The sequence below is a fragment of the Danio rerio genome, chromosome 9 (assembly GCF_052040795.2).
Source record: "Danio rerio strain M-AB ecotype USA chromosome 9, GRCz13ab, whole genome shotgun sequence".
NCBI classification, from domain to species: Eukaryota; Metazoa; Chordata; class Actinopteri; order Cypriniformes; family Danionidae; genus Danio; species Danio rerio.
This window is the reverse complement of record NC_141029.1, coordinates 48,868,408-48,879,153: the sequence shown is the minus strand read 5'-3', so window position 1 is coordinate 48,879,153 and position 10,746 is coordinate 48,868,408.

The window sequence follows — 10,746 nt, the reverse complement described above, 5'->3', positions numbered from 1 at the left end:
TGCACCTGTAATCAAAAGGAAATTTAATATTTATTTATTTATAAGTGTTTTCATTCCTAAACAAAGCGAAAGCACAGAAGACTCACGTTTTGGAGCAAGGGGCGACCCCTAGTGGTTTGGCGGTATGGGTTGCGTATAGGGAGGCTCGGCTGTTCAGAGAAAGACTGAAAATACGGGAGAAATACGGGAAAATACCTTTACGGGATGATAGCAGGATAGAACAGTAAAATACGGGAGAATCCCAGGAAAAACGGGAGGGTTGACGGGTATGGTGTCTAATAGGGGCATTACATAGGAATGGCAACATTACAAAGTGGTAAATGCTTTACTGTTCATTTAAAAAAAAAATAATAATAATAATAATAATAAATAAATAAATACAAATCATGACGAGCACATTAAAAAAGTGCTGTTGTATTGTCTCCAATCAATACAAGTGAAAGTAAATTTAGAAATCACTTCTTTCTGTTTTATTAGCATTTTCCATGCTCTCAGAACTTTTTCTGATTTAGAGTTGTAGTTTTCACTCCATCACTCATAACAGAAGCTCAAACCTACTTTTGCACAGGTCACTTTGCACCCGTTTCTACTCGAAGATGTGGTAAGGGTGATACTAACCCCCCTAAGTGGTCAGATCTGGACGAGGCAAGAAGCTGCCAATGACAACACTGCATTATTTGAAAAAAAAAAAAAGATTTAGTACAATATTGTAGCTTGACAGCTGGTAATAAATACTCTAGCTAATGGCCTGCATGACATCCTCAGATGCTTCAGTTTTTAATTTACTTTCCACCTCATTTAGAGCACAAACAATAACAATAATATTCGACTAACTTCTCCAGTACATTGTTGACATCATTGTTAAGCAATTTAGTGTTAGAGTTAAACAATGCATGATTGAAAAAATCTGTCGCTGAGCAAAAAGCCAAAACATCGGAAAATATCTCAGGATTTAATTTGATCAGGATTTATTTGTCCAGTTTTGCAACATCAGCTGCACGGTGCAGAGAATGTGAGCAAACACATACATTTCATTAAAGTGTTTTTGAACAAAAACAAAAAGTGATTTGAGCCAGCAAAGTTTGTGTTACAGGCATTATATTAGTGCACAAATTGTGTTTTGTAAAGGACAGGTGTGAGGGTTATTTTCAACATGAAAATATTCAAAGAAATATAGTATAGAAACTTGTTTATGCTACAGAATATGGATGTACAATATATTATTAGAGCATATTGAGCAATGTTCTATACAAAGCAATGTTCAGTCATGATTATAGTTGATCAGCTACAATACTCTACCTGACAATAGTCTTGTCATTGATCCCAGTTGTAAGAGCAACAAATAACAACTTGATTTCTCGTTGATTATTTGGAATAGTGGCAAAAGGTAGAATTTTCTGTTGAACTGCATCTCAATCATCACAAATGCTGCAGAAGACCTGTTGGAACACGCAAGGACCCAAGATTCATAGAAATCAGTCAAGTTTGGTGAAGGAATAATCATGGTTTGGGGATACATTCAGTAAGGGGTGTGCGAGAGATCTGCAGAGTGGATGGCAACATCAACAGCCTGAGGTATCAAGACATTTGTGCTGCCCATTACATTACAAACCCCAGGAGAGGGTAAATTCTTCAGCAGGATAGTGCTCCTTTTACTTCAGCCTCTACATCAAAGTTCCTGAAAGCAAAGAAGGTCAAAGTGCTCCAGGACTGGCCAGCCCGGTCATCAGACATGAACATCATTACAACTATCTGTTGTATAATGGAGGAGGCATCTCTGGGAGTCCTGCAAGAACACTTCGTCATTCCAGTTGACTTTATTAATAAGTTATTTGAGTCATTGCAGAGATGTATGAATGCAGTCCTCTAAGCTCATGGGAGTCAAACACAATATTAATTCTTTTTCCACTGTGGGTAGGGGTTGGGAAAGTGCGATCGGTGAATAGCAGGTAGGGGGATGCGATTGAGAAGTGAAGAGTGTGGGGTTACTGTATATGAAGAACAGGGAGGGAGGTGAAATAGGTGAGTAAAGAGCGGTTTAAAGGGGTTTTGGAGCAGGGCGAATACACAATTGGTCTTCAGGCTAACGGGAAAAGTTCTGATGCTCCCTATAGCCAGTCTTTACCTGCTTGTAATTTGAGTAAATGTTGCAGAGTAATCCTAATCAACCTAAAATTATGAATTAAAAAAAATATTTCAAACAGCCATTCGGGTCATCTGGTGAATTTTGTAATTATTACAACATATATTGCAGAAAAACTAAATATTGCAATGTTATTGCATAAATATATTATTATATTACTGCATATTATCGAGAAAAAATTCGCTTAAAGGGGCTAATAATATTATACTTAAAATGGCTTTTAAAAATTTTTTAAAAATGCTTTTATTTAAGCCGAAACAAAACAAATAAGACTTTTTCTAGAAGAAAAAATATTATCAGACGTACTGTAAAAATATCCTTGCTCTGTTAAACATCATTTGGAAAATATAAAAAAAAAAGAAGAAAAAAATTTGAAGGGGGCTAATAATTCTGACTTCAACTATATATATATATATATATATATATATATATATATATATATATATATATATATATATATATATATATATTTTTATATATATATATATATATATATATATATATATATATATATATATATATATGTGTGTGTGTGTGTGTGTGTGTGTGTGTGTGTGTGTGTGTGTGTGTGTGTGTGTGTGTTGAACTCAAAATTGACAAAAAAAAAAAAAAAAAAAGCCAGAAAATGTCATTTAAATTATTTGTATTACATTTATAATTTCAATTGGACTTTCTTTTTGGTAACATGGTAAAAATAGAATTAAACTTCTGCAAGAAAAAATATAGAATAAATAAATAAATAAATAAATAAATAAATAAAGTACATTGAAGGAGGAAAGGCTGCCATTTGTGAATCAGGATATCATAAAAACTATTGAATAAAAAAAAAACAATCACCTAGCAACACTAGGAATCATAGAAACACACTAAAACCCACAAATAACACATTAGAAACCACACACTAATGCCCTGGCAACCAAATATTTAATAAGATGATGGATGATGCTGTCCATAGGCAAATTAGCATCAATATAAAACTGCAGTTTGAACTCTTGTGCATTTAAGAGAATGCAATCTGTTTATTTATGTTAGCATCCGGTAAGTAAAAGCTTTATGATTACAAGGGCTCTTGAGGTTAAAAGTTGAACACTATATAAACAATTCAACCACATTTTCAATATCAAAGCCCTGTTAACACTGATAATATATATGCATCTATATATTTATCATTGGCCAAGCACTTGAGCTTGGTCTCATTCCCAGTTATTCCGGGGGAAAGCCATACGCCGCAGCAGTAAAGTATCATCTGCCATTAGGATCCCAGCTCAGTAAATCAATACAGGATGTCGGTGGGTAAGAAACCTCGGCACTTAATTGCACGATACATTTTATTTTTATCTGAGCATATCGTACGGGGTATATTTAACTACACATTGAGTTGATTTTAGATTAATTCATTTTGTGACGAGCAAACTGCGGCTATGAACCCGGTCCAAGAGAAGGAGGAGAGCCATGGGAGTAATTGCATGTATGCTGTAATTGAGAAAATGAATAACAACTTGCGGATTCCACAGCCTCTTGGAAGCAGCCGTGCTTACACAAGGCAAAGCGTGTTGTACGCTTTAGTTTTCATGCTAATAGGCTTTGACAATTGTGCACCAAAATGAAACGCACAGATTATATTAAAGAGCCCATATTATACATGAAATAGGGTCATATCTTGGTTGTAAGGGTCTCCAACAACAGTCTAATATGCATGCAAGGTCAAAAAACACTTTCATGGTCTTATAATCTGCATTTATTTTTACCTAATTATCCCAGCGACTCCTGTATGAATCGCCCAGTGATTCATTTGTTCCCAAACCCCTCCTTAGCGCGAAGCTAATCTGCGCTGATTGGACCAATGACAGTCTGTTGCGATTGGTCGACTGCCTTCAGTCAGAGAGTGAAATGCACAACAGCTAATCAGCAATATAAAAGTAATCACAGTTCATACACGCTCGATAGTGTAGGCGTGGATTTTAGCTGCCAGTGGGTCAATGTAAATACACACTATGGACTTGAAAATACAGACAACTAACTATTTTATTGAGCAAAAACTCAAAAACAGTTGAGGAGATCTCCTAGCTTCTCACTCTGCTCTTTTCACAGACACACACACGCATATTACACACACACACACGCACTTAACCCTGCTCCGGACGAAAACGCGCGCGCGCACAAACACACACACCTCCGGACGACAGCGCACGCACACACAGACACACACACTACTCCCCGTCCACGGAGCTCCGTTAACAAAGCAGCACGCGTCGCGTTTTTAACGTGACTTTGCACGCCATAAGAGAATATAGCCAGTTAACCTGATACAGTACACGCGGTTACAAGTAACAAATCACAACTAAATACATTTGCAAGCTAGAGTCAACGAGGCAACTTTAATCGCACGTACTTACACTTGAGAAATGGAGGAAGAAAAATCCATCCTGACGTCCATCAGTAAGTTACTCTTTACTGATCCTTCCTTTAACAAACGCTGATGAAGTATTCTTTGTAGCATGTAGTTTCCAGTAGTTTCCAACTGCTTGGCTATAATGCTGAGGTTTCATCTTTGGGTAGAGACTCAATATATCCATCTGCAGTGTGACTTCAATCCACCGGCATGTTTGTGTGTGTGTGTGTGTGTGTGTGTCTGGGTTTCTGCGTCAGAGGGCGGGGCCTCAGGTTTGAAATCTCCCGGGTTTGCGCGTGCACGTGAATAACTTGGTTTCGTTCGTACGTCATGGCGAAACACCTAATGAATCGGTATCAAGGCGACTCGTTTGAAGCACTATGAGTCGACTCTTTTATAGATGAATCAACCGTTTTAAACACTGTACTCTTACAGATTTAAGCCTTAGCTGGATACTTCACTTCACTTAGAGCTGTGTTACACACTACATGGAGGGGAATTTTCAAAAACCCATAATATGGGCTCTTTAAGCGTGTGTGTCCACGTTTACAATGGAATCGCTGGATCGTGAAGATTAGAGGATTATTAATCCCGTAAACACTGTTACAGGTTTAACATTAAAACAACTTGCTTAGAGCAATGGCTGGTTAATTGGTTGATGCGGCTACAATGGATACGAAAGTTTATACAGATGAAGTTTATACAGTAATTTATTGGCCTTCCTGTGATATTTTTTTCACTAATATTTCCCAAATGATGTTCCTTTCCCAAGGACTCTTTTAGAGCATTTCCTATAACATTTTTCCCTCTGGAGAAAGACGGATTAGTTTTATTTTGGCTAGAATGAAATCATATGAGCAGTATCACACTCATAGCAGTGCAATATGGCTTTATATCGGCAATGGTGGGAGGTATGTGTTGGCTTGAGGCCACAAGCTGAGTGCTTTAGTGTACCACCAGTGACGATATGCGGCCACATCGCACTGCTACGAGTGTGATATTGTGTTTATACAACAGTTCGACTGCAAATTGTGTATATAAATAAAAGAAAATCAAACACTGGGAGTTTAAGAAATCCTTTTGTACAAGGAACTACTTTTTCCCCCATTTATTCACATCTGCAGCTAGTCAAAACAGCAAAAAACATTGCTAACTCACCAACGTCACTTTAGAGCTAGTATTTGAATGATTCTCTAGCGTAATGTCTAAAATGATGACAAAACGGTAATTGTGCTCACATTTTAAGATTATAAGGCTGAATGGCATGTACACAGAGATTTCACAGTATTTCTGTTGCAATCGGGATCACAATAATTAACCCTGAAAAAGCCAAAGCAAAAAAACACTACCCGACAACTATGGTATAAATTCAGCATCAGCACTGCACACATACAAAAGTGAGAGATCGACTTAGACTGTCACGTACCTGTTATATAATGATTTTTTCACCAGTAGTTTGAAATTAAAGCTGAGTTTTTCTCCCTAGGGCTTATAATGCGGTTTCTACCACCATCCTGTGGCAGAACGCTAACCGTCAGTTTCTTTGCTCTGCTGATGGCTGCCAATGTGCTGAAACTCTGAAGTTTTAAATATTTTTAAAACGGCACTATCCTTATTAATAAACTGCATAGCTGCAATCTAAACAACTACATTCTCGCCTAAAAGAGCATCAAAAGTATATTATGTTGTCCAACAACTGCAATCCTCGTCAAACTGTAGTGAGTTTATTCCTCTGCTTGTCATGTGGGTGGAGTAATCAACCCTCATTACAATGATTTGCCTAATTTCCCCCAACTTGACTAATCAACCTGATATTTGGCTGGCGTTGATATTCGGTTGATTGTAGGCTGTGGCGTTATCTAACTAAAATCCAACATCAATTTAACGTCATGACATGACATCAATGCTATGTCAAAATCTAACATCACTTGAGATTGATCCTCAGCAAATTTCATCATCTAGTCTACATCTCAAACCAATAAATCATTTAGACGTCAAACACTGACACGTACTCAGATATGGACACTAAAATCCAACATCAGCGTCATAATGTCATAATAATCCATCTTGACGTTGGAGTCTGACCTCAAACTGATCTTGAGTCCTGATGTCAACCCAATTTTCATATACAACCAAAATTCAAAGTTAGTTTGCCACTGGAGTCCAACGTTAATTTTACATCTGTATGACGTCCGGTGCCGGCTGTGTAGTAAACAACAACTAGGACTATGATTATGACTAGGACTACTACTACAACAATGACTATGACTAGGACTACTACGACTAGGACTACAATGACTAAGACTAGGAATACTTCAACGACTAGGATTACTATGACTAGAATTAGGGCTACGACTAGGACTAAACCTAGGACTACTAAGACTATGACAACTAGGCTTACTAGGACTACACCTAGGACTACTACGACGACTACTATTATGACTACCACTACGACTAGGAATACTATGACTACAACTAGGACTACTTAAATGACTAGGATTACTACGACTACATCTAGGACTATACTACGACTAGGACTATTACGACGACTACTATTATGACTACTACTACGACTAGGAATATTATGACTAGGACTTCTAAGACGACTAGGATTACTATGATTAGACCTAGGACTATACTAGGACTATTACCTAGGACTTGGACTTTTACAACTACTACTTTGATGACTACTACGACCAGGACAAGGAATACTATGACTACAACTAGGAATAGGTCTACTACAATGACTAGGATTACTATGACTACTATGACTAGTACTACAGCTAGGACTATACTACGACTAGGACTAGGATTACTATGATGATGATGACGACGACAACTACTACTACAACTGCGACGACTACATCTACGACTACTAAGACTAGATCTAAACATAGAACTACTATGACAAGGACAAGGAATACTATGATTACAACTAGGAATAGGGCAACTACGATGACTAGGATTACTACGACTACTATGACTAGGACTACAGCTAGGACTATACTATGACGACAACAACTACTACAACTGCAATGACTACTAGGACTAGGACTAAACCTAGGAGTACTACGACTAGGACTACTATGGCAATCATGACAACGATTACTACTACTACTACTACTACTAATACTCCGATGACTACGACTATTACTGTGACTACTATAAATACGACAACGATGACTACTACAACTATGATGATGACAACGACTAATAAATTATTACGTACTGTCACCATATCTAAGATAAAATAAATTGGCTATTAAAACTATTTTCTTTCCATTAAACAGAAATTGGTGAAAATTATACAGGGGAGCTAATAATTCAGGATGTCTAACATTTCTGACTTCAACTGTATGTGGTACAGGCTAGTAGATAAAATACAGCAGATGCTAGAAGGAGAGGTATGGATGCAGGTGGAGAAGGTTATTCAGAGCGGGACGTGTCTAAGCAGGTCTTATCTGGCTCCACACAATTTCATGGTTGTTTGAAGCAAGTGGGCCATGTTCTGCTCAATCATTGGGATTCCTGTTCAGAAAACATTTCCCTGATGTGCCACAAATGGAGTCGAGAACAACTGTGGGAGATATTCCAAAACTTCAAGCAATTAAAATAAAGCCACAGACTGAAATTACTACGCCGAGCTTATTAAAATCTGCCATGATAATAAAGAATCACACCCCATAATACAGAGCTAATATTGACTTTCTTGCAAAGACATTTCTTCTGCTTACTGCACTTCATCACAAACACAGAGTGATTTTTGTTCAATATGCCCTCCGAAATGTCATTAAGGATTTTTTCATATCCTCCTGAAACCAGAGAATATAAAAAGTTTTCGAAATTAGCATTTGTTCATGTCATTACATTGTTTAGAGCATAAAAACAATGTAATGGCAAACAATATATATATATATATATATATATATATATATATATATATATATATATATATATATATATATATATATATATACATACATACATACATACATACATACATACATATATATATATATATATATATATATATATATATATATATATATATATATATATATATATATATATATATATATATATATATATATATATATATATATATAATTGAAGTCAGAATTATATTTCCCCAATTTTTGTTTGTTAAATATTGTAATTAAATATAAATATTAAATTAGGGTAAATAGGCAAGCAATTGAGTAACAATGGTTTGTTCTGTAGACTATTGAGAAAAAAATTAGCTTAAAGGGGCTAATAATTTTGTCCTGAAAATTGGGTTTAAAAAATAATAACTTGTATAAATAAATTTGTAGGTACTAATATATACTTTTGAGGTACCAATATGGACCCTTCAAGCACAATTGTGTATCTTTTGAAAAAGTATCACCCCAGTGACAGCTCGTGTACCTTTATTTCTGAGAGTGCAGGATTCATAAAACACAGTTTTGTATGATCACTTATTATTTTAGTTTTTAGCAAGTACAAGTAAGAATAAGTGTTCAGTTTGCATAAATATATCGGTTCTGACATTTTACTTTTATAAAAGTATATTGAAACTGAATATTGTATTAGATTTTATATTTGCATTTAATGTGCTTTTAAAATGTAAATTTTATTTGATTTGGAAACCAAAATGCAACATTAGAACTTTAACCCAATGTCCCATTTTGATGTCCATGTCAAATTAAATTAATGTTCTTTTTTCCAAATCAAACTGCTGATCATTTTTCTATAAATGTGAACTATATTCCTTTGTGACTAATTGATCCTGACTTTTGGACAGCATACTCCCAAGTGTCTTCTTACAGAAAAGACCACAATTGTGTCTGGTGTACCAAAAGTTCGTGATCTTTAACCATTTTAGTTGAAATATGATTTTTTTTTATGGGGGGGGGGGGGGGGTTTGGTGCAGGGGTGGTTCAAAATGTTGGAGTTCAAAATGGTTTCAGACAATCAGGTTGAACTGTTGTAAATATTACTGGCTGTTATTGGATCAGAGAATAGAACTTACTGAACTTTTATTGGGGAGACATAACAATATGATAGAATAGTTATTGACAATAATTCATACAAATTATATGACATATAAGTTTGTATTTGGATTTTGGCCATTTTGTCTTGAAAATATTATCTTAAAGGTGCTGTATGTAAGTTTTTCAACTCTTCAAAGGCATTAAAATACCATAATTTGTTTGCAGATATTTAAGAAACATGCTAAGTGAACATTCTTGTTTGTCTGGAAAACAATGCTGAAGTCAGACCAAAACAGTTTAGCCAATAATATTTCCGCACGCCAGGTTGCCTTGGTGGAAAATATCGAATTTCGCTCATTCAGTCCCAAAGGCTCTCAAAGTGTGCGCCTGAAATGTGACCTCCGCAATGAGACGCAGATTCAGAGTTCCACATGAGGTGGTTATTATTAAATAATATAAATATTCTGAATGTAAACATTAGACAAGCAGGTTATTGTAACCCCATGTCCTAAAAATATGCTGCATGATGAGATTTGCAGTGCTAAGCAAAGCAAAATAGTGAACTGACTGCTCTTCAACAAAATGCTAAGATTTATAATCTGATTACATATTAAACCTCTTTAACATTATTAAATGTGCATGCTAAATCGCTGATATGTGCGGGGCTGCACTGAGGTAAACTGTCTGCTGCTGCTTTCAGTAGTATGGCAATAAATGTCACGTGAAATGGCATTCGCTTGCTTTTAGGCTCGAGAGTCAGGCACACTGCTGTTAGTGTCATCAATCTGGCAACCTGCACTTCCGTGTATTTTGAACCATGTGTGCAACACTTAGTTCAACCACAAGGTATTAAACATACATACTGCACCATTAAAGACTCCCACTATACCTAACTTTCTCCACTTCCCAAATCTTACAATTATTGGCTACAATTACCATAAAATAATTACACTAACTCTACCAAGTAATAAAGTAAGAATTTGCATGAAACATTATTTGTAATTTCCGTCATAAAGATATGCAATTTGACATGTCAGTGTCACATGTAAAACACTTGTTATTTACTTGTTAAAAACAATATGATGAAAATGAGATTCTGCTTTAGACATGCCATGTGGTATCTATTTTGAGGTTAGCATCTTGAGCTAAAGCACAAAATCGTATATATCAGTCGCTCATAACATGCATCCGGCAGCTGGAAGTCTGTGAATGGAATATTTAATTCAACATTTTGAAAT